The sequence below is a fragment of the Sapajus apella genome, unplaced genomic scaffold, assembly GCF_009761245.1.
Source record: "Sapajus apella isolate SASKATOON/1434 unplaced genomic scaffold, GSC_monkey_1.0 scaffold49, whole genome shotgun sequence".
Classification (NCBI taxonomy): domain Eukaryota; kingdom Metazoa; phylum Chordata; class Mammalia; order Primates; family Cebidae; genus Sapajus; species Sapajus apella.
In genome coordinates, this window is record NW_022436989.1 from 4,863,414 (window position 1) to 4,886,078 (window position 22,665).

General features: G+C 35.1%; 1 protein-coding gene and 1 long non-coding RNA gene across 7 annotated transcripts in view; both read left to right on the top strand.

The window, feature by feature from the left end:
* The window catches only part of AKT3 (AKT serine/threonine kinase 3), a 331,186-nt gene that overhangs the window by 58,806 nt on the left and 249,715 nt on the right, over nucleotides 1-22,665 (top strand). The gene's annotated exons all lie outside the window — the stretch shown is intronic.
* Nucleotides 9,861-13,781, top strand: LOC116526132. The gene is made up of 2 exons (XR_004257983.1): nucleotides 9,861-10,011; nucleotides 10,113-13,781. It is a non-coding gene; the product is annotated as an uncharacterized LOC116526132 (long non-coding RNA).

Here is a 22,665-nt window from a genome sequence, read left to right on the forward strand (position 1 = left end):
CTGCCAGTTGTATAAGCTTTAAAATTCCGTTAAAACCTGGATTCACCCCTGGATTTCCTTGTCTGCCTTTTTAATCTTGTCTCATACTCACCCCCTCATTCCCTGCAGTCTAAGCACTTTAACCTTTGTGTTCCTCAAATGGATTATGTTTGTTCTCATGTCAGGTTTTTTCACTTGCCTGGTTTACTCTTTCTTTAGCTTTTGGAAGGATTTTCATTATGTACTTCTCAGGTTAGGTGTTTTCTCAGGGTCTTTGAACACCCAATCTAAAGTCTGTTTTTCTTTCTTCCTCACCTCTATCACATCATCCATTTTGTTTTCATAGCATTTATCAGTGTCTTTTTAATTTGCTTGTATTTTGGTTGGCTGTCTCTGCCTTTTAGAATGTAAGTTCAGTGTATTAATGTGAGAGCTGTATTGTCACTGCTGTCTTCTCAGAGCCTAGAATAATGCCTGGACTGTATTAGCACTCAACAGATACTTTTTGGATGAAAAATTACTAAAGAGCTGGAATTTGTACATTTTCCCATGTATTTATTTATACTAGCGTAATTTCTTGTTAATTTTGTGTTTGTGTATGGTACTGGTTTCTTTTATCAATTGTATAAACTCTTTTGATCTTTTCTGCTGAAAATATTGACTAAGTTATTTACCATTCATTTTGGTTGAATGTATTTCGTTATAGACTATTCAAGCAGCCAGAAAGCTGTAGAGAATAATAAAACGAGCACCCAAGTACCCATGTCCTAACTTTGCATATTTTGTCACCAGAATTTTTAAAATTAAGAATTAAAAATTTCAACTTTTCATTTACAAATTAAATTTAATTCACTTTAATTAATTTGAAGTTTATGCATTCTTTTCTCATCTTCTCATTTTTTCCTATTTATCTAGAGGTATACCTAGTTGAGATGAAGACAGGGTGATATACGGAAGGGGCCTGAGTACTGGAGCTTGTCCTGTGGAGTCAGGGTATACCACCCTGCTGGCACATGAATGCCTTCACTAATCCAGAAGTTCTTGAAGCCCATGTTTTTGGCTGTTATGTGTAGACATGATTAATTAAATCATGGCCATCATTGAAGTTTTTAGCTCCTCTTTCCTTTGGGGAGGTTGAGGGTGAGGTGAAGCTGAAAGTTCTAACCCTCTAATCATGCTTTAGTCTTTCTAGTCACTGGGTCATGATCCTGAACTGCTCTAGGGTCCCCACCCACCAGTTCACTTCATTAATGTGCAAAAGACACTCTTGTCACTCCAGATATTTCAGGGTATATGACAAGCTCTTGTATTAGGATTTGGGGACTGATACCAAATTTATAACAAAAGATGCTTTATCACTGCTATTACTCATGAAGTGGCAAGAGTTTTAGGAGCTCTGCTAGGGACCCAGGAGCTTGGGAGGAAGATAAAATGTGTATTCCTTGTAATATCACAATTTCATAGGCTTGAATACCAGGATGTGAGGATCATTAAAAGCCATCTTGGAGGGTAGCCACCAGAGTCTCATATGTTTTCTTATAAAATACCTAAAGTTCTTTTACATTTATGTCTTGTTTAATCCACCCAGAATGGGGTGTCTGCACATGCATGAGCGCCCATACATGTATTGTATATGGTGTTAAAGGAATCTAATCTTATTATTCTTTCAAAGATATGCTAATTGTCCCAATTCTATTTGTTAAATAATTCATCATTATTGTTCCATTTATGTATAGGTTTGTGTCTGGGTTCTCTGTACTTCTCTGCTATGAGCTGAATGTTCGTGCCTCCCTACCTCCCCAAGTTCATTTGTCGAAACCTAATCCTGGATATGATAGTGTTAAGAAAAGGGGCTTTGGGGGAGGGGAGGTGATTAGGTCATGAGGGCTCTGCTCTCATAAATGGGGGCAAGAAGAGACCCCAGTGTACTAGTTAGTTCTTTCTACCATGTGAGGACACAACAAGAAGGGTGCCATCTATGAAGATTGGGCCCTTTCCAAACACTGAATTTCCTGGTGCCTTGAACTTGGACTTCCAGCCTCCAGAACTATGAGAAATAAATAAGTTGTTTCCTATGTTTATAAGCTACTCAGTTTATGGTATTTTTGTTATACCTGCCCAAACAGACTTAAGATGTTTCCCTCCAGCCTATTTTTCTGTTCTTATGCCAATACCACTTTACAAGTGTCGATCTCTGTAAGGCAAGTCTTACCCTTTTGGTTCTTCATGTTTGGCTTGGTTCTCTTGTCTCCAAAGGGCCTTTAAGAGGGTATAGTTGGCCAGGTGTAATGGTTTATTCCTGTAATCCCAGCACTTTGAAAGGCTAAAGTGGGCAGATCACTTAGCCCAGGAGCTTGAGACCAGGCTGAACAACATAGCAAGACTCCACATCTACAAAAAGTATAAAAATTAGCTGGGCACAGTGGTATGCACTTGTAGTCCCACCTGCTCAGGAGGCTGAGGTAGGAGGATTGCTTGGGCCTGGGAGATCGAGGCTACAGTGAGCTGTGATTGTGCCACTGTGCTCTAGCCTGGGCGACTGAGCAAGACCCTGTTTAAAAAAGGAAGGATTAAATAAATCCATCAATCCATGTGAATTTTAGAATCAATTTACCAGGTTTCATCAGAAATCTTGTTGGAATTTTGCTTATTTTAAGGAATATGAAAAGGTGACCTTTTTTCACTTAAAAAGTAAGATACTTACTGAATATACTAGATACATTTAAACAATTGTTAAAAAATCCCTAGACTCACCACCCAGACGTCAACATTATTGTGGCATTAGGAATCCACAAAGATTTGATAAGGTAAAAGTGAAATCATCTCTACAACAAAAGGTATATACTGAGATAAAAATAAGGGTTAATATTCTTATACAGTGTGCTTCTGTAAATCATTAAGAAAAGGATAAATGACCCAATAGGAGAATGGACAAAGAATGTGAACAGGCATTCAACAGAGGAGGGAAGTACAAATGTCTAAGAACAAATAAAAAGAGCAGGAAAATGCAAAGTAAAACAAAATGACCCAGCGCTTTCACATTCTTATAGCATTGTATATAAATGAAAAAAGTTGGAGACAATCTTTTAAGTACTCAAAGACAAATGCATTCATTCATACTATGGAATTCTAAGCAACAATAAAAAGATTATTATGTGCTAACATGAAAGAATGTCTAAGGTTGAGTCTAAAAATATAAAGTAAAACAGTAGTTCATATAATGTGGTATCATGTTTATGAAGAAAATTATATATACATTAGATTTTTCATAGAAAAATTTAGAAGGCTATATATATAGCTCTATTAACAGTAGTTACCAAGAGTGTAGGAGTATGCCAGAGAAGAGAATTTAACTCTTATTTGGATTTTAAGAATTATGCCCTACTTTGCAATTAAAACAAATTTAAAACATTTTTGATATAGTTTCCTTTAGTGTTTGTTTTTTCCCTAGGCGTAAGTTTATTTTTTAAACAGTAGTAATCTATAAAAAGATAAAATTGTGTTCTTAAAGTTTTCACTCAATGGAAGGATGCATTCAAAGGAATATTTGCAAACTGGAGTCAGAATCAATCTAGGTTACAATTCCACATCTACTGAAAGTTTTATATTGACGTAATTCATCCCTATATAAAAGTTAGAACAGTTACAAAGTTCATATGCTTATTTGTCCGATATTAACATTTTTCCTCATTTGTATTATTTTTCTTCTTTTCTCTTCTCCTTTTCCTCCCTCTGTTCTCTCTCTCTCTCTCTCTCTCTCTCTCTCTCTCCCCCTTCTATATATATTTTAAATATATTTATATAGATTTTAAGCATATTTTAAAATACTTAAATATATTTATGTTCAAATATATAGAATTTTTTCCCGAACCATTTTAGGGTAAATTTGAGACATGGTGTCCCCTTTAGTGTTACATACTTAAGTGCATGTTTCCTGAAATGAAGGTGGTATTCTACATAATTATAGATACCAAAATCAAGAAATTAACATTGATATAACGTAGTTATTCAGATATTGCTAATAATTGCTTTTATAGCTCTCTCCAAAAAATAATCTTGAGTCATATGTTGAATTCAATTGCCTTGTCTTTCTAATCATCTTTATTCAGGAGGCACATCATGTTGATTTGTCCCAGTCCTGGAAATGTTAACTTTGATCACCTGGTTATGGTAGTGTCTGCCAAGTTTCTTCTTCATTATAAAGTTACTATTTTTTCTTCTTTATAATTAATAGGAATCTTGTAGTATGATTCTTTGAGATTATGTGAATACCTGGTTGCTCCTCAGACTTTGGCCCACCAGTTTTGGCATCCATTTAGGGTTCTTACTTGAATACATTATCAATGATTTTTGGCAATTTTCTAATTCTGACTTTTGTATTTCATTTTAGTTGGCTTTTTACTATAAGAAAATTTCTTTCTCCCTCATGAATTCCGACTTACTCAATGGGTTATAATCTTTTACTATCATCATTTATTTTGAAGTGCTTAAGTGATCCTAGATTGGGCCCATGAAAGCACTTTCAGGCTAGCTCCTATATTCTTTTGACATGTCTCCATCAATTTTTGAGGACTTTCTGGGACAAGATATTCCAGGCTCGTTGTTTACTTTTCTAGCTTTAGAAGCAGCTCTCTAGGGAGCCCTGGTTCTTCTTGGTGGAGAATAGTATTAACTTTCCCTTATTGTTAATTCTTTTATCCTTAATTACCATTGTTCTTCATACAATGTTTTTCTTATCCTGTCCTGATCCATTCTGTTTTTGCATGAATACCATACTGTTTGAATAATTTAGGTTTTGTATATTGGTTAATTATTTATCTTATTAAATATTTCTTTGTATTTGGCAATGGTGAGCAACCACTCTTGCTTGTCTCCTGGAAACTCATTATCTCCTATTATTTTCTTGATCTCTTTGAATGTTATTCTGATTCTTCTTTTGAATTTTTCTTCCTGAATGAGAGGTTTTTAAAGGGTAGAGTTCTCCAGGATTCTGTTTTTGCTCTGGAAAACCAGGCATTGTCACTGCTCACATATCGTTGGAGAAGAATCTACATTGTTGGAGTACCTACAGACTTTAGGGATGGTTTGACAATATATATCAAACTTAAAAATGTATCTTTTCATTTCTGGGAGTGAATCATATAGGTAAACTTAGGAATAGCTGTTATGTGATATATAAAATGTGATTCCTACAACTATTGCGTGTAACAGCAAAAGATTTGAAAATTATCAATAATAATCCAAAAAGTTTAACATTTTTCTCCCTTTTTCTGTTGATGGCTGCATGAGGCTGGATTTTCTTTATATATCAAGACAATGTATAGCAACAGAGTAGGGAAAAGCCCAAATATCCATTAATAGGAAATTTGTTAAGTAAATCATAGTACAGCAATACAACGGAATATTATATGGTTGATAAAGAATAGTAGGATGAGCGCCATTCAGTGATGAGAAAAAAAAATAGGAAGAATAGAATTTATATGGAATATAATGGAAAAACCACCTCAATTTAAAAAGATAATAGCACTTTTGTGTAAAGTAGAGGAAATAAGATATAGTTGTATAGTTGCTTATATTGTCATAAAGAAAATCTGGAAGGAAAAACAACTAATATTTTATTCCAGAAAGCAGGGTTAAACAGGGCAGCTGCATGGATGTAATGAGACTTTTTACTGTATATCTTTTTAATGTTTGATTTTTGACATATAGATGTACTTTTTTTTTTTTTGAGACAGAGACTCGCTCTGCCACCAGGCTGGAGTGCAGTAGCATGATCTTGCTTACTGCAACGTCCACCTCCCAGGTTCAGCGATTCTCCTGCCTCAGCCTCCCGAGTAGCTGGGACTACAGGTGTGTACTACCATGCCCAGCTAATTTTTGCATTTTTAGTAGAGACGCAGTTTCACCATGTTGGCCAGGATGGTTTCCATCCCCTTGACCTTGTGATCCACCTGCCTGGGCTTCCTAAAGTGCTGGGATTACTGATGTGAGCCACCATGCCTGGCCTACATGTACTATCTATTTAATACAATTTTTAAAAATTTTCAATATAACTGAAACCTCATTTTGACATGCACACAGTTTATACTTTGTACCTTTAAACCACTGGCCTATAGCACAATGTTATTTTCTTTTCTTTTCTTTTTTTTTTTTTTTTTTTAAAAGAGATGGATTTTTACCATGTTGCCAGGCTGGTCTTGAACTCCTGACCTCAAGTAATCCACCCACCTTGTCCTCCCAAAGTGCTGTGATTACAGGCGTGAGCCACTGTGTCCGGCCAGCACAATGTTCTTAACACAGTATAGAAAGCCTTTTTGTCTGTCTCTGTAGGACGATACTCTGCCACTTCCAGCTTCATCCTTTACATTCTAGTGACGTTGAATTAGTATTTCTCCACATGTGATATCATTTTATATTTGTGTATTCTTTACCTCTATCTTTGTAATATCTTTTAAGAACTAGTTTGTGTCATCTTCTCTGAGAAGCTGGCCTCAACCTTTGCAAGGCTTAGTTGAGTGATTCAGTCATAAAACTCTGTATATTTGTCTATTATTGCTCTTATATTGCATTGTAATGATTAACTTCTTTGTAGTACTTAGATACCCAAAGATTTGCTTTAGTGTTTTTTTTTTTTTTTTTTTTGGGGATGGTTTTTTGCTTTTGTTGTCCAGGTTGGAGTGCAATAGTGCTATCTCGGCTCACTGCATCCTCTGCCTCCTGGGTTCAAGCAATTCTCCTGCCTTAGCCTCCTGAGTAGCTGGGATTACAGGCATGTGCCACCATGTCTGGCTAATTTTTTTTTTTGTATTTTTAGTAGAGATGGGGTTTCTCCATGTTGGTCAGGCTGGTCTCGAACTCCTGACCTCAGGTGATCCCCCCTCCTTGGCCCTCCAAAGTGCTAGGATTATAGGCGTGAGTCACCGCACCAGCCCTAGTGTATTTTTTTTCACTGTATTCCCAGTGGAAAAGCATTAATGTATTTTCTGTGCTATCTTTGTCTGTAGGGTAGGTGCTATCCCTCAAATAGCTGATAGTTTTTAATGGAGACAGGCAGGAATGTAACTACATAAGACGGAGTGTAATAAGTGAGGTAATAAGCAAGGTCATACTTCAGAGGAAGCCAGTCTTTGAAATAAATCTTAGAGGTCCCAGAGTCCAGATGTAAATATTCTAACAGGGCCTATTTAGGAGCTCCCAATAATGTGGGGGTAGCTTCAGTATAAAGGATTCATGCCTCAAGGCGAATTAGGGAGAAATGGAAAAGCAGGGACAGATTGTGAGAGGTCTAACATTCTAATCTAAGGAATTTGAATTTGAATATTATTACCTTGTGGGCGGAGTAGCACTATTGAATGCTTTTGAACAAGGAATCGATATCTGTACTTTTAGGGTGATTTTATGCTTTGTGTAGAGTCTTCCAAAAAAGATGAGAGATGTGGGCACCTGTTAATACATTTTATATTATAAACTACATTGTTGAATATGAGATCAAAAAAGGAACAACCACCCACATTTCCAAATTCTATGTTTTTGACCAGATGGTTCCTTCAACCTAGACTTATGTCTGATTCTAACAGTGAGATTCATTTCATCTCAAGTTTTCACGAGAAAGACAACTTATATGTTACTTCCACTGGTTATCCCTGATAAATTTCTTACAAATGTTATTAACTGTATCCTGTTCTGACTGCATTGTATTTATTTCTGTTAGTTTTTCTCATACCCTACCTGTTTGTATAGTGCAGGTGTCCCCAATCTCCGAGCCGTGGACCGATAGCAGTTCTTGGCCTGTTAAGACCACCCCTGAGCTCCACTCCTGTCGGATCAACTGGGATGTTAGATTCTCGTAGGGACACAAACTCTGTTGTGAACTGTGCATGTGATGGATCTAGGTTGTATGCTCTTCATGAGAATTTAATGATAAATGTAATGAGCTTACATCATCCCCAAACCATCCTCACTCCCCATCCCCTGTCCTGCCCCCTCCCAACCCTGTGGAAAAATTGTCCTTCATGAAAGTGGTTCCTGGAACCAAAAAGGTTGAGGGCTGCTGTTAGTGCTTGCCTTACTGTGCTTACAATCGCATCCTCCTGGAAACCTTTGTTTTATTTAACCCACTCATGTAACACTTACTACATTGTATTACTGCCTGATGATTTTTCTGTTTATTTCACCAAACATTTCTCAGGTGCCAGACCTCAAGGAAGTCATTCTTTGTCAGTTCATGTGTTTGTCTGTAGTACTTGATTATGATTAGATATATGAATTCCTTAAGGACACCTTAGTTTTTTCTATTGCACTTAGCACAACTCATGATACATTTGGGCACTCAGTCTTATCAGTGACATCACCAGAACGATATTGGTTAAAAGTTGGGTTTAAGTTCTAGCCCTATCACTGTCTCCTGGATCCACAGTAGGGAGGTTATTTAGTCTGTGTAAGCTATAATTTTCTCTTCTGTAAAATGGGGACATAAGAGTTTCTATCTAAATTAGTCTGTTCAAGTTGCCACAACAAAGTTTTATAGTCTAGGTTTTTTCTCACAGTTCTGGAGGCTGGATATTTGAGATTAAGGTGCCAGCATGACGGGGATCTGGTAAGGGCTCTCTTTCTGGCTTCTTGCTCTGCCTCACATGATGGAGAAAGAGTGAGCAAGCTCTCTTGGGGCTCTTCTGATAAGGGCGCTAATCTTATGAGGATGAGGGCTCCACCCTCATGACTTCATTTAACTCTAATCTCTTCCCAAAGGCCTCATTTCAAATATCATCACACGGGGAGGAGGGGGGAGAGCTTCAACATATCGATTTTGTTACAGTCTTCAGTGGAGATGAGCAGGATTAATTAATTTATGGAAATCATTCAGCAATGTGCCTCTAACATAAAAAATGTTATTTAACCTATCATCATCATTTTGACTTGGCCTAAAATTTGGCATATGGGATGGTGGAAGAAAATTAGAACCAATTTGGTGATTTTGCTCTTCATTGATGGAGAGAGTATGTGATGACATTCATTAAGAAGGTTAGTTTAGGAAGAAAGGGAGAATTGCAGGCATGCTGTGGAGAGATACTTTCTTCACTATATCAGTAGAGAAGAAGATGGTTACCACCTTGGGTTTATGGATGAATCCTAAGTATGCTGTGAATAGAAGAAAATAAATGCTTTAGTATTCTTTATTCTATGTGGACTTTAAAATGCAATCCTTTAATTCATTTTAATTCAACTCTATTTTCTTTTCTCCACTTTAATTGATAGATTGGATTTTTTGGTGAGCCTGGGAAAGTAGAAGTATCATTTTGATCTTTATCTATAAGTAATACTAAGTTTATTTTGCAGGATTTTGTGAAGTTCTATATTAAACATTTTGGATCTTAACTATGTTTTGGTATTTTAAAATTAGAGTATAATCACTTTCTATTCTCTAGTCTTTGGATTTAGAGTTTTTCTTCTCTAATGAGTCCAGGACTGATTTTATTAGCCTTTCTGGAACTGTTAAGAATTCCTGTTCTTTCATTTTTGACAGTAATTCTCTCCACATTTACTTTATAGAGTCCCCTTCAGTGGATCCCACAGGTAGAGAGGAGGCACAAGATTCATAAAATGGCGGGTGGGTGAGTGACTTAGAATTTGGGCTACAACTTGGGGAAAGAAAGTGGTAATGGTTATTCCTTGATAATAGGAATAAAGACAGGTGCGGTGGCTCACGCCTGTAATGCCAGCACTCTGGAAATCTGAGGCAGGAGGATCACTTGAGCCCAGAAGTGTTTAACCAGACTGGGCAACAGGGTGAAACCTTGTCTTTACAAAAAATAAAAAAAAATAGCCAGACATGGTGGCACCCACCTGTAGTACCAGCCTCAGGTGGCTGAGATGGGAGGGCCCTTTGAGCTTGGGAGGTCGAGGCTGTAGTGAGCCGTATTTGCACCACTACACTTCAGCCTGCGTGACAGCGAGACCCTGTCTCAAAATAATAATTGGAATAAAATGTGAAATTTGGACATTATGTTGTCTTGGTGAAAATACAGTGTAATGGTTTTGAGTTTTTTCTTTATGTTAATTTTATTAATAGTTTATATGGAAGAGCTATCATGCCATCTGTACTAGGATGTTATTAAAATACATGCAGTTGACAGTTTGGGAAAGCATAGAGCAAATAGTATATCCTAAGTAGATCTTTTCTTTGGCTGTAGTGGGTAAAAAGATACCATTAAATTGTGGTTTGGGGCTTTTTTTTTTTTAATAACACTTCAACTCTTAATAAATACTATTTTACTTGAAATTAGTAGGCAGATATACTTCTGGAACCATAGAAATCAAACTTGAGAGAAAGAAAATACAATGATAGAGACAGTCTAATTAACATGAACATAAAATAACCATCAGGTGACAAACCTTTTCACAAGAAAAATGGTCTGTGCCGAAGATCAACTTCATAGACATTAGCTCAAAGCTGTGATTTTATGCACAAAGTAGTATTGTAGCAATGGTATAAACACAGGAAAAATTCTAGTCATGAAAGGAGTGGAACCTGCAAATGTGGAACTGTATGAAAAAGAAAAAGTTTGTAGTGTTTACCTGTGGCAGGTGTTTATATTTCACAATGTAAAAAATAAATATATACTGGTTTACTAATGAATTTATGAATTTTAGATGGGACTAATTTTAAGAATTACTGCAAAGTAGGAAAAGTTTGTCTCTAGGACCCTTTTATGGCCTTTTTTTTCTTGCTCTTTCAAGCTCATCATGTAGCAGTAACCATCCATAGACGTTTCTCTGTTCACTATCAAAAGAGATCTCCAGGACCTGTAGGCTTTGTTAAGTTATCTTTAAAATGATGAGTAAACACACTAAAGTATTGATGGATTTTTTCACATTTAATTGGAGCTCTTGAAAATCCTAACAATTTTCTCATGGTAAAATTTCAGACATTGACATCTGTTAGGGGAGATATTTACAGAGAAGAGAGCTTTTTGAGTCGACCCCTTAATTTACAACCTGTTGCCAGTTGGGAAGGGAATTAACATTGTTGTAGGCTTATATGCTAGTGTCTGAGTGTCTGTGTTAGGTGATACACAGTATGATTTTATTCTCACAGCTTGTGAGTATGACATTCTCATTTTTAAAAACTTTTTTTTTAAAGGGGGATGGGATCTCGCTATCTTGCCCAGCCTGGGGTGCAGTGGGTATTCACAGGTGTAGTCATGGCTCACTGCAGCTTGGTACTCCTGGGCTCAAGCTATCGTCCCGCCTCTCCCTCCCCAGTAGCTTGGACTACAGCTTATTCAAGTTTTATAAGAGATAAACTAAAAGAGGCACAGAAAGACGAAATGACCTTCCTAAAGAGGCCACAGTGGAGGCAAATCGTTAAAATTAGGATATCAGGTTTCAAAGCAGCTGCTTTTATCACCAAACCAGTATTTCATAGTCATTTTATTCTTCTGTTTTACTCATATGTGGTGAACATGACAATATGTTTAATTACCCTCCAAAATTCCTTTACATGCCTCCAAAGAGATGATTCTCCAGTTTCTTTTTGAATCACCACATGAGACCATTCTGCTTGTCATTGATTAGTCTTACTTGAACCTTTTGTGGTATTTTTAGCTAAGAGCATATAGAAATGCCTTAGTGGAGATGACTGACAGCTACAATATTCAGTTCTAAATATATTGTTAGTTTTTTATTTGGTTTTTGCAGATTAGCTAACTCTGAAGTTTGTACTTAGAGCAAATAAGTATTGGCAATTTATGTGTCAATAATGTTTGGAATTATCACAGCAAGAATTAACAAATTTCTTGTTATTGACACTTTTGAATAAGATGTATTCAGTATTATAAGCAGTTTTAATATATCCATTCAATAAAGAGTTACAAAGTCCTTACATGTGTCAGGGCTGTGTTAGGTTCTGCACAGAAAAGAACATGGAAAACACATGGTCTGTGCCCTCAGTGAGAAGATGATTTGGGAGGGAGGCAAACAGATGTAACTAGTAGCATACACTCTAATAATCATAGTAATGGAGGTGTGTAGTAGGGAGAGTGGGGACAATAGGAAAGAAATAGTTAACTGTGTTTGAGGGACTCTGGGAAGGATTCAGAGAGGAGGTTTAGTTTAAACTGAAGCTTAAATATTTTGACTACAAGACAGTTCATGGTCTGCTTATACATTTTGCATATACAACATTTGCACATATAGCATTTCCCTCATATGTACATATAAATGCAGTATTTAGCTTGAACATCTAGCCTCTTCCCTTTTCCCTGAAATCATATGTAATCGTGTAGATTCTCCTCCCCCCATGTATCTTTCTAGAAGGCTTCTCTCATAGCTTCTCAGGTGTTTCACTTTAGTTCTCTGCTCTCCAGCTCTTAAATTGCTCTGGCTTTTGGAAGCATGGCAGACTCTATTTCTGCAGTCTTTAAAACAGTAGTGAATGAAGGATGATAATTGTGGTGGGAAATGTAGAAGAGAACAGGGTAATGGAAGTAGGTACCTGAATACTTTACTGTTTGTACTGTCACAAATGTTTTCTTCTATTTAGAATAATCTCCAGGCTTAAAAGTGTGACTAGCAATCTCTCAAGCAAAAAACGAAGTTAGAAAACAGCTGTCTGGAAAGGAACATTGTATTCTGTGGTATGTTATTTTCTGGCACATTTTGGTTGTAAGGCTTTTTGTGGATACTTATGAAGGATTCTACTTTGATTAAGCTAACATACATGTCTATCTCTGTCTTCTCATAGACCTGCAACTTCTCCCAGACAGGCACATTGGTGGATGTTAAAGCAATTAGTATTACTTGAAAAACAGCATGATATTATGGCAAGAGCTCTGCTTTGGAATTAGGAGACTGAAATTCAGGCCCTGCCTTCATTCTATGTTTAATTTGTTGTCTTTCTTTGAGCTAGTCAGTTAACCTCTCTTAGGTTTCAGTCTTGCTGTTTGTTAAATAATGGGGTAGGATAACGCCCTCTAAGACTTTTCGTAGCTCAGAAATTCTATCATTTCATTATTGACGGAGTTGGATGTTCAACTGACAAATCTTTATCGAGTGCTTCCCACCTTTAGGCTCTGCTAGGTGCAGTCAAAAAGAGACAGAGGAGAGATGAAGATCAATGGAATATAATTGAGAAGCCAGAATTTAAACCATACATATATGGCCAATTGATATTCAACAAGAATGGCAAGGTGATTCAATGAGGAAGAATAGTCTTTAAGAAATGATGATGGAACAACCCGATTTCCACATGCAAAAGAATGAATTTGGACCCCTTACCTCATACCATATATAAAAATTAATACAACATGTATTAAACACCTAAATTATAAAAACTAAAACTCTTAGAAGAAAACATAGGGGTGAATCTTTGTAATTTTGGATTGGGTAATAGTTTATTGATTTGACACCAAAAGCATAAGCACTCAATGAAAAAGAAAGTATACTTCATCAAAATAAAAAACTTCTATGTCCAAGGCCACTGTCAAGAAAGTGAAAAGATCTCCAAGAAATAACAATTTTTTAAAAAGTGAAAAGAATACAGTATGGGAGAAAATATTTGTAAATTATGAATCTGATAAGGGGCCAGTATCCAGAATATATTAAAAGTTCTTATAACTTAACAATAAAAAGACAACCAAGTTAACAAATCTGAATAGGCAAATGACCTGAATAGACATTTCCTCCAGAGAGGATATTCAGATGGCCAGTAATACATGCAAAGATGCTCAACATCATTAGCCATTAGAGAAATGCAATCAAAATCATATGAGATACCAACTCATACCCATTGGGATGGCTGTAATTGAAAAGACAAATGATAAAAAGTGTTGGTGAGGATATGGATAAATTGGAATTCTCATATGCTGTTGGTGTGATTGTAGAATGGTACAGCTGCTTTGGAAAACAGCAGTTCCTCAAAAACTTAAAACATAGAGTTCTAGGACTCAGCAGTCTACGCCTGGGTATATTTCCAAGGGAATCAAAGTCATTTGTTTGCACAAAACTTGTATGTGAATGTTTGTAGTAATATCATTCATTGCCTCCCAAACCACAAATGTCCAATCAGCTGTAGAGTAGATAAGCAAATTATGATTATCCATAAAATGGAGCATTATTCAGACAGAAAAGCAATGAAGTAACCTTGAAAAGCTCAGCTAAGTGAAAAAAACTACACACAAAAGGCTGCATACTATATGATTATTCATTAATATGAAACATCCAAAATAATCAAATCTATAGGGATAGAAAGTGGTTTCATGGTTGCCAGGAGATTAGGAGGGGAGGGAATGGAAAATGACTTCGGGATGATGAAAAGTTCTGGAATTAGTAGTGATAATTGCACTATCTTGTGAATATAATAACTATGGCTTGTATGCTTTAAAATGGTGATTTTTATGGTATGTGAATTATATCTCAATTTTTAAAAAGACGTGGCACCTAACTAAAACGAACTGTTTTTGATAGGAATAGAAAAGAGTTCTGTAGGAGCAAACAGGATGACATTCTGCCCTACTATGTGAAGTTGACAGCAGACTCATGAAATAAGTAATATTTAAACAGAGACCTGGAAAGTGAGTTGGAGTTACTCGGGTGAAACTCTTAGCAATGGAAATAAGGAAACATGTAAGAATATATCAGTTAAAATTAACAGCTGAAAGCCAATTTTAGCTGTAACAGGTATAAGCTCCTACTTCTGTCACTATGTAAGATTTTGTCAAATACTTTTTTGTCTTAAGTAATTATCCCATGAAGAACCATAGCAATATAATATTTGTTATGAAAATATATATGTGTGCCAGCTTCTGGGGAAAACAGGGCATCTATTTTTTATTTTTTGATTCTAAATTTTTTTTTTTTTTTTTTTTGAGACGGAGTTTCTTTCTTGTTACCCAGGCTGGAGTGCAATGGCGCGATCTCGGCTCACCGCAACCTCCGCCTCCTGGGTTCAGGCAATTCTCCTGCCTCAGCCTCCTGAGTAGCTGGGATTACAGGCACGCGCCACCATGCCCAGCTAATTTTTTGTATTTTTAGTAGAGACGGGGTTTCACCATGTTGACCAGGATGGTCTCGATCTCTTGACCTCGTGATCCACCCGCCTCGGCCTCCCAAAGTGCTGGGATTACAGGCTTGAGCCACCGCGCCCGGCCCTAAATATTTTTAAATTGTGTGGCATTTTATAATTTTAAATATTCTTGAAACCAGAACAAAATTCTAGAATTTGTTTGTGCTTGATTTTTTTTTCCCTTCTCTCTCTGCATTTTATAAGGCAAGTTTCTCACCTTTGATCCTATAGAAATTTTACTGTTTTCATTACTTTTGACAATTTAAGATTAGTTTCAGAACCCTGTAAGCAAATAGTAAATACAATTAGAGAAAAATTAAAAAATTTCTGTTTCCTGGTAGGCACTAAGACATTAAGAAAAATATTCAAGCATATACCAAAGTAGAGAGACAAGTATAATCAACATCCAAGTAATCATCACCAGCTTCGAAAATTTTCAACTCATGGCCAATCTTATTTTATCTATATATCCACCTACTCCTCCTCTTCTACCCACTGGATTGTTTTGAAGCAAATCTCAGATATTATATCATTTCATATATAAGTTGTATTATCTCTAAATGACAAGAAATCTTTTTAAAAATATACACTATTGAGGCCAGGCGTGGTGGCTCAAGCCTGTAATCCCAGCACTTTGGGAGGCCGAGGCGGGTGGATCACGAGGTCAAGAGATTGAGACCATCCTGGTCAACATGGTGAAACCCCATCTCTACGAAAAATACAAAAAATTAGCTGGGCATGGTGGCGCGTGCCTGTAATCCCAGCTACTCAGGAGGCTGAGGCAGGAGAATTGCCTGAACCCAGGAGGCGGAGGTTGCGGTGAGCCGAGATCGCGCCATTGCACTCAAGCCTGGGTAACAAGAGTGAAACTCCGTCTCAAAAAAAAAAAAAAAAAGAAATATATATGTGTGTGTATATATATATATATATACACACACACACACACACACACACACACACACACTATTGAGTATTTTTAACTTGAAAATACTTCTTTCTTGTGAAGAAAGATTATTTAAAAAGTTATCTATTAGTTGAAATAGTTACTCTGTATAATTTTTTGTTTGCTTATATATCCATTTCTTCTAATATTAGTTATGTTTATAAAATTGGAGGTTATGAGAATGTGGTATTAGTCTTTATACTCTTCGTTGTGATTATAATTAACGAAATCTTAGGCATGGTAAAACTCTTCTCTATAGTCACTAATTATCTCCTTTTACCATAATCAATGACCTTTACTCTGTTTTGCCTTCTGGGTGTGTCTATCATTTAATTTATTGATTACCCACTCCTTATTGAAACATTCATCTCCCTTGGCTTCCCTGATGAGCTTTCCTGGTTCGTCATTGCATTGGAGTGCTCTTTAACTGACTCTTTTGTTATCTACATAATGTAACTATATCTCATTCTCACTCTGTTCTTGAGCCTTTTGTGCCCTCTGCAAATTTTTAGCTCTTCTGCTGTCATGGCTACAGATCTTTGTGTATGAGTGAATTCTAGGTGGTTATGAAAATAAAAAATCAAAGAACTTCTCTTTAGTGTTGTAATTGGAAAAAATTTCCACATGGATATGCCATTGTCATCATAAATTCAGATTTTTAAAAACTGAGACTATCTTTTTCGTTAATAAGTTTCCTTTCAGCTTTCCTCTACTGACAAATCACCAGACTTAGAACCATTCCTGTCTTCCACCTCCTTCAATCCCCTGTGCACATGTTATTATCTTCTACTGTTAACTCCCTCAAAATACATGTTATTTATGTTTTCATGATTATTGCCTATTCTAGGCATTTTCTTCTTCTAGGAATCTTTTCTTTGCTACTGTGGTTGGCTACATGTTCTTCTCTGTAATTCCATAAAATCTGTGTGTTCTCCACGTCAAGATAATATATTGATGTGTCTTTTCCTCATTTGAATTCAAGCTCTTGAGTGGCTGATATTGGAGATATTGCAGTTTAAAATTATTCATTTTCTTTCTCCCCCTAGAGTACTCTGTAATGGTAGCCTTATAGTAGGACCTTAATAAATATTGAATATGAATAGATGCTCCTCCTCACCAGTTGAGAGGAATGTACCTATACATAATACAAATTATTTAACAGTAGTTACAAACTTTAAGCCTTTGCTGTGTTTGCTACCAGACTGATCTTTCTAAAATAGTGCTTTTAAAAGTTCAAACTTTCTCTGTGCCAGATTTAAGGTAACTTTTGGGAATACAGAGGCAAATAAAGACATCATTCCTGCATTTTATGGAATTTGGAAATAAAGGGAAAGAAATGCTTAAGTCTCCTTGGACAGGCCAAGAAAAACTTTGTAGAGGACGTCTGATATCTATAAGGTTCTTTTCAGCCAAAAAAATTGTATAATTCACAGGTGCCATTTTGACAGTAGGCAAAAACCTGGGTAGCTGCAAAGAGAAGACAGATAACTGCCAGCAGGGTATTTTTGGCTGTTCCTGAGGCTGCCCTCATTCCGTTTAACTTGAACGTTTACTTTAGCCCGAGGAGTAACTTTGGAACTTAAATCTAATTGCTTACTAAATAGAGTTTATTTTTGGATTATCCATTATTTTGTTAGCGGAGGTAATTGAAAGGAGAATTTAGTAATGTTTTATGTGACTTTACTGAAGCCAATTCAAGCTTTATTGTTTAATTTTTGTTTGGTTAACAAGGGAATCAGGAGACAGCACTTCACACTGCTGATAGATTATATAACTTATTTATCATGTTTATTTTCTCTTTCAATCCCAGCAGAATGTAAGCTCTATAAGAGTGGATTTTTGTTCTTTGCTAAATAAATATTTGTGAAATGAATACTTGGGAAGTCATTGGTCACCTTACCAGGTAGTTTTAATAAAGTGATAGAGGTGGAGCTGGTTTACATGGTTGAGGGTTGCCTGGGCTTGTGGTTCGAAATCAAACAGTAGTAGGTTTTTTTTTTTTTTTTTTTCTTCTTTTCCTTTTGTAAGTTTGGTGGTAAGGGAGTTATTTATGAAAATTCTCTTCTTTTTACTGCTGGTAGCTTATAAAAGCTTTTAAAATTAACATGTCCTTTTGTTTCTTTTTAAAACTTAGATGAGTTTTGTATTCATTAAACATATTACTATAAGCCATGTAATCTCAACTAAGGGTTTTTTAGATTTTTAGAAAAAGTAAAAATTTTAGATATTTTCCTCTTTACCTTAAATACAGCTGTGAAATGATATATCAATAAGTGGTTTTGGATTAATTTTATTTTTTAAAGTTACTAAATATGCATCAAAGTAAATATATGTATAAATGAATTTACATTATTTAAAATTCTAGAATTAGACATCTGTCTAATGAATGCTGTTCTAAATGTTGCTAAATGATTAATAGTAATTAAAAGGTTAAACAAGCTGAAGAAAGCTTTGGATTTAGAAATGTTTGCAGCAGTTAGTAATCTGACTGATGCAGACGTTTTTGTCAAAGTTGAAAAAGTTAGAGCTAATTAATTTCCTGGGAGACATATGATGAGATTGTAGGTGTGATAACATATTTGAGTAACATATGGTAGTTATGGGGCACCTTTCTAATGACTGCGCAGCCAGTTAAATATAGACTTTTTTGGTTTCATTTATTTCATTACCATCCTTTGTTACTGTGTATTTTTAAACTAATTTTGTTTTCTGTAATAGAGGTCGGTACCTGGGATTTCACAATTTATATTTAAAATATTAATAGGAATATTCTTTTTGAAGTTGAAATAAATTTTAGTGAAAGTTTTCTTAAAAATAAAGCTATTTCCTAACAATGAACTTGTGTATTACACTTTTAAGGTTAAATAAAAAATGTATGGGGAATTTTTTTCCCATAAGGATTTATTATTTACCTTTTGACTAATTTTCTACCAGCCCCTTTTACTTTATAGTTATATTTCAGTTTCTGAATATTAATGACAACAGATTAAAAAGGAATTAAAATTATTTTTATATCTGCTATTCAAATAGTATCTAACACCTTGGTAGAGAAAATTTTGACATGAGAATTTTGCAAATAGAGACAAAGTAGTGACTTACAGTTTATGTTTTCATTTTTAAAGGTTGAGATTTTACCAAAATTTGTATGATTGTAATCTGTTGTATAAGCCCCAAATTTTCTATCATTCAAAAATATCCACAGTGAAATCAAGAATTCAGGGTAAAAATGTTTGTGGTGCTACAGAGCCAGCCACTGGAGGGTGTCCATGTTAACTTCTTAGTCTCAGTATTCTGCTGATGAGACTGATGAAAAAGAAGACTGTCATTTACAAGTCTTTTGAGATTCAAGCAAAAGTACTGTTCGTGCCCAAAATGGAAAAAAACAGAAAATGGATAGAATTTTAAATCTTAAAGGAAATAGGATACGTAAATTCTAGAATTAGTAAGCAAATAACTAACATTCTTTTGCTTTTTACTCAAAAATGCTAGTCAGTAACTACTGTATTTTTGAATATACTTAAAAATTTATATGCAGCTATGAGGTTCTAATAAGTACAGAAACTTATTAGTAAATATATCTCAAATATATTTACTAAACTTTTTTTTGACATTACTCTAATCATTTTCATTTAAACTTGACTATCCTATGAAGAATTTCGATGTGTACATCTGCTCTGTGACTCCTTCCTTGTTTTAAATCTGTTGCAGATTTTCCCCTATCAGTTGGCATGCTTTTAGCCAATAGTGATAAATAGATATCCATGAAGGGCTGGTAGAATCTTTTGTCCTGAATGAGCTTTGAACTCAAGCCTAAAGGAAAATATTAAGGTGAACTTTCAAGTGATGCACAGTAAAGCACTAGCTTCACATTCATTTAATAAAATTTGTAAAATTTGTATTATTACATGATTATGATAGGATTTTAAAGACAGCAGGATTCTCTGAAATATAGTTTACCAATTGGAAAATTATTTTAGGGGGATATATTCTGAGGCTGTAAAGTTTATATAATTTTTAATTGATAAGATTTTTCTAATTAGAACCTTTAGAAACAAAAGTTCTACTGATAGGCTATTCAATTCTTAAAAATGTATAGGAATTTCAGAAGAATAAAATGAGAAATTGGTTTTAGTTTATTATTAATGGCAGTAAAATAAACTTTATATCATTTTTCTTTATTAGAGTAATAAGCCATACAATTTTGTATAGCTAGTAGGCAATACTTAATGAAGAATGAGGGGGATTGATATTTGATTTCATAGTTGAGTAATTATACTTAAAAGTATCAGTTTTTTGCTTTCGTAAGTTGCTAAAATATTTTCTACTCAGATAAGCCTGTCTTTATGTCATAAAATAAGTAAATGACAGATATCAGATACATAAGCCAATATTAAAATTCACTATAATATACTTGGCCCTAATCCTGAAAGCTCTGGTTCATTCTAGAAATGTTTCTGGAACAGTAAGTACATGATTTTGGGAGATTAGAAGATTTACATTTTAAATACAGTGTCAATGCTCTTTACTTTGCCATGCATAAATCGCACTGCCAGATGTGCTTAGGTCAGTGTTGTAACCATTCACATATTTATTTTATGAAATTATTTCATGAGTCTTGAAGGGACTTACAATTGAAAAGAAGGGTTTGAGAGAAAGTATGTTAATAGTCTTCTTAATAGTATGGAAAGCAGTCCGTTTGGAGCACGATGCACTCTGTCACATAGAAACAGTTTTTGGATGCTTTCATAGCCATCTGTAGTGAGTGGATCATTGATTAAACATGTCAGATAAAAAAGATAATTTTGACATTATCTCTTCTTCCTGAAATACCTTGCTTCTAAAAAATGTGTGTTAGCTTGATAAATTATTACAAAAGAGTTTTAGAGGGGGCAGTTAATAAACATATTACATAGTAAATTTATTATCTGTGATTTTTAGTATTTTCTGTTGACATAAATTTAAGAACAGATGATCAGCAGTCTAGACTGAGAGCAAATGATTACTTTTTCCCCTCTAGGAAGGAAAGATGATTTTAATAAACAAAATTTAAATCTATTCATTTCACATGATTTAGTTACTAAATACATGCCAGAATTTCTTAGACACTCAGAATTCTGAGAAGATATTAAACATATTCTTCAGAAATTTGGGGATAACTGTAGATGTTTTTATTCATGTACATTTGCCAGGTATCCTGACCAAAATCTGTTGTTTTGACTTTTAGAAATTGTCCTAGCATCTTAATTTCTTAGGAGGTACTGGATTTGGATTAGTGACAGTACAACATTGAGACGAGATATTCCAGGATAAAGGAACCAAAATTCTGTGCATTTTTGCTTCAACAAGAAAATACTTACTATATATTTCTTAAAATGTATACATATTTTTCAAAGCATTTCATCTTTTGCTTAAAAAATTTAACATCGTTAATGGTGTCTCTTCCCAGCTAACATTTACTTCTTTTTATATATCAAACAGGGTGCTATGGGCTTTGCTTGTAGTTGTCATTTAAATGGTTAAGGGTAAAGTAACTCATGTGAGTGGGATCAGATGGTATTTTTTTCCTTAGTGACTGGCCTGTTTCACTTAGCGTAATGTCTTTAAGGTTCACCTATTTTGTACCATGTGTCAAAACTTTTAAGGCTGAGTAATGTTCTATTGTATGTATATACCAAGTATTACTTATCCATTGATGTCTTTTAGTTTTTATTTGTGTGGAAATGTATTCTTTTTCCACGTTTTTAAAGGATGTTTTTACTGAATAAAAATAGTTCTAGGTCAGGGTTTATTTTTTTTTACTCACTGAAGATAACATTTCTTTAGCTTGTCCATTGAGTCTTTATTTTTGGACATTGTATTTTTCAGTTCTCAAAATTTGTTTCTCTTCTAGATAAGACATGTCTCTTGTATAGTTTTATATTTCACTGAGGAAAATTTCAAGTTTGGCTTCTATCTCCTTGTACAAAGAGTAAATGTAGTTTTTTCATTTATACTCGGTGTCTGATACTTTCAGTCAGTATTTGAAGTCCCTGTAGGTCTGTTTCTGTAATTTGTTGTTTCTTTTAGTTCTTGCTCCTGGTGTCTTGGCTTATCAGATGCTGGTTATAAATATTGCTGATGGTTTTTATTCCTGGTAGTTATGTTACATAAAGGGGCCACAGGTACTGAACCATTGCTCTAGGGGAAATACAGGATTAGGTTCTTGCAAGTCTCTGGTCATGTCTTCATCAACTCTTCAATTATATGACCTTGTTTTATGTGTGTTTCTGTTTAAAAACACCTTATTTAATATTATTTGTTAACATTGGACTCATGGCCACGAAGACTATAACTCATGCCTGAATGAAGCTTATTTAAACATACATATATTATCTGAAAGGCACATTATAGCCTTGTCTTGCTGAGGAACGCTAGATGAGACTTCAGTGCTATACTTGAGGGCCATTAAACTGAAATCACCAACAGGAAGCACAAAAATGTGAAAAACATGGCACTAAATATACCATGAAAAGGACATTGTTTATAGTAGGAGAGCTGAAGCAAGAAGGCTGAGTGACACCTGATTCAGCCTCATCTGAGAACATGGGCATCAGGTGTTTCAAATGTTTTGCTGCTGTCTGCCTGCAAATAACCCCTAAAGTACCCAGATTTTTTATTACAAATAATATTTAGGTGAGTAGGT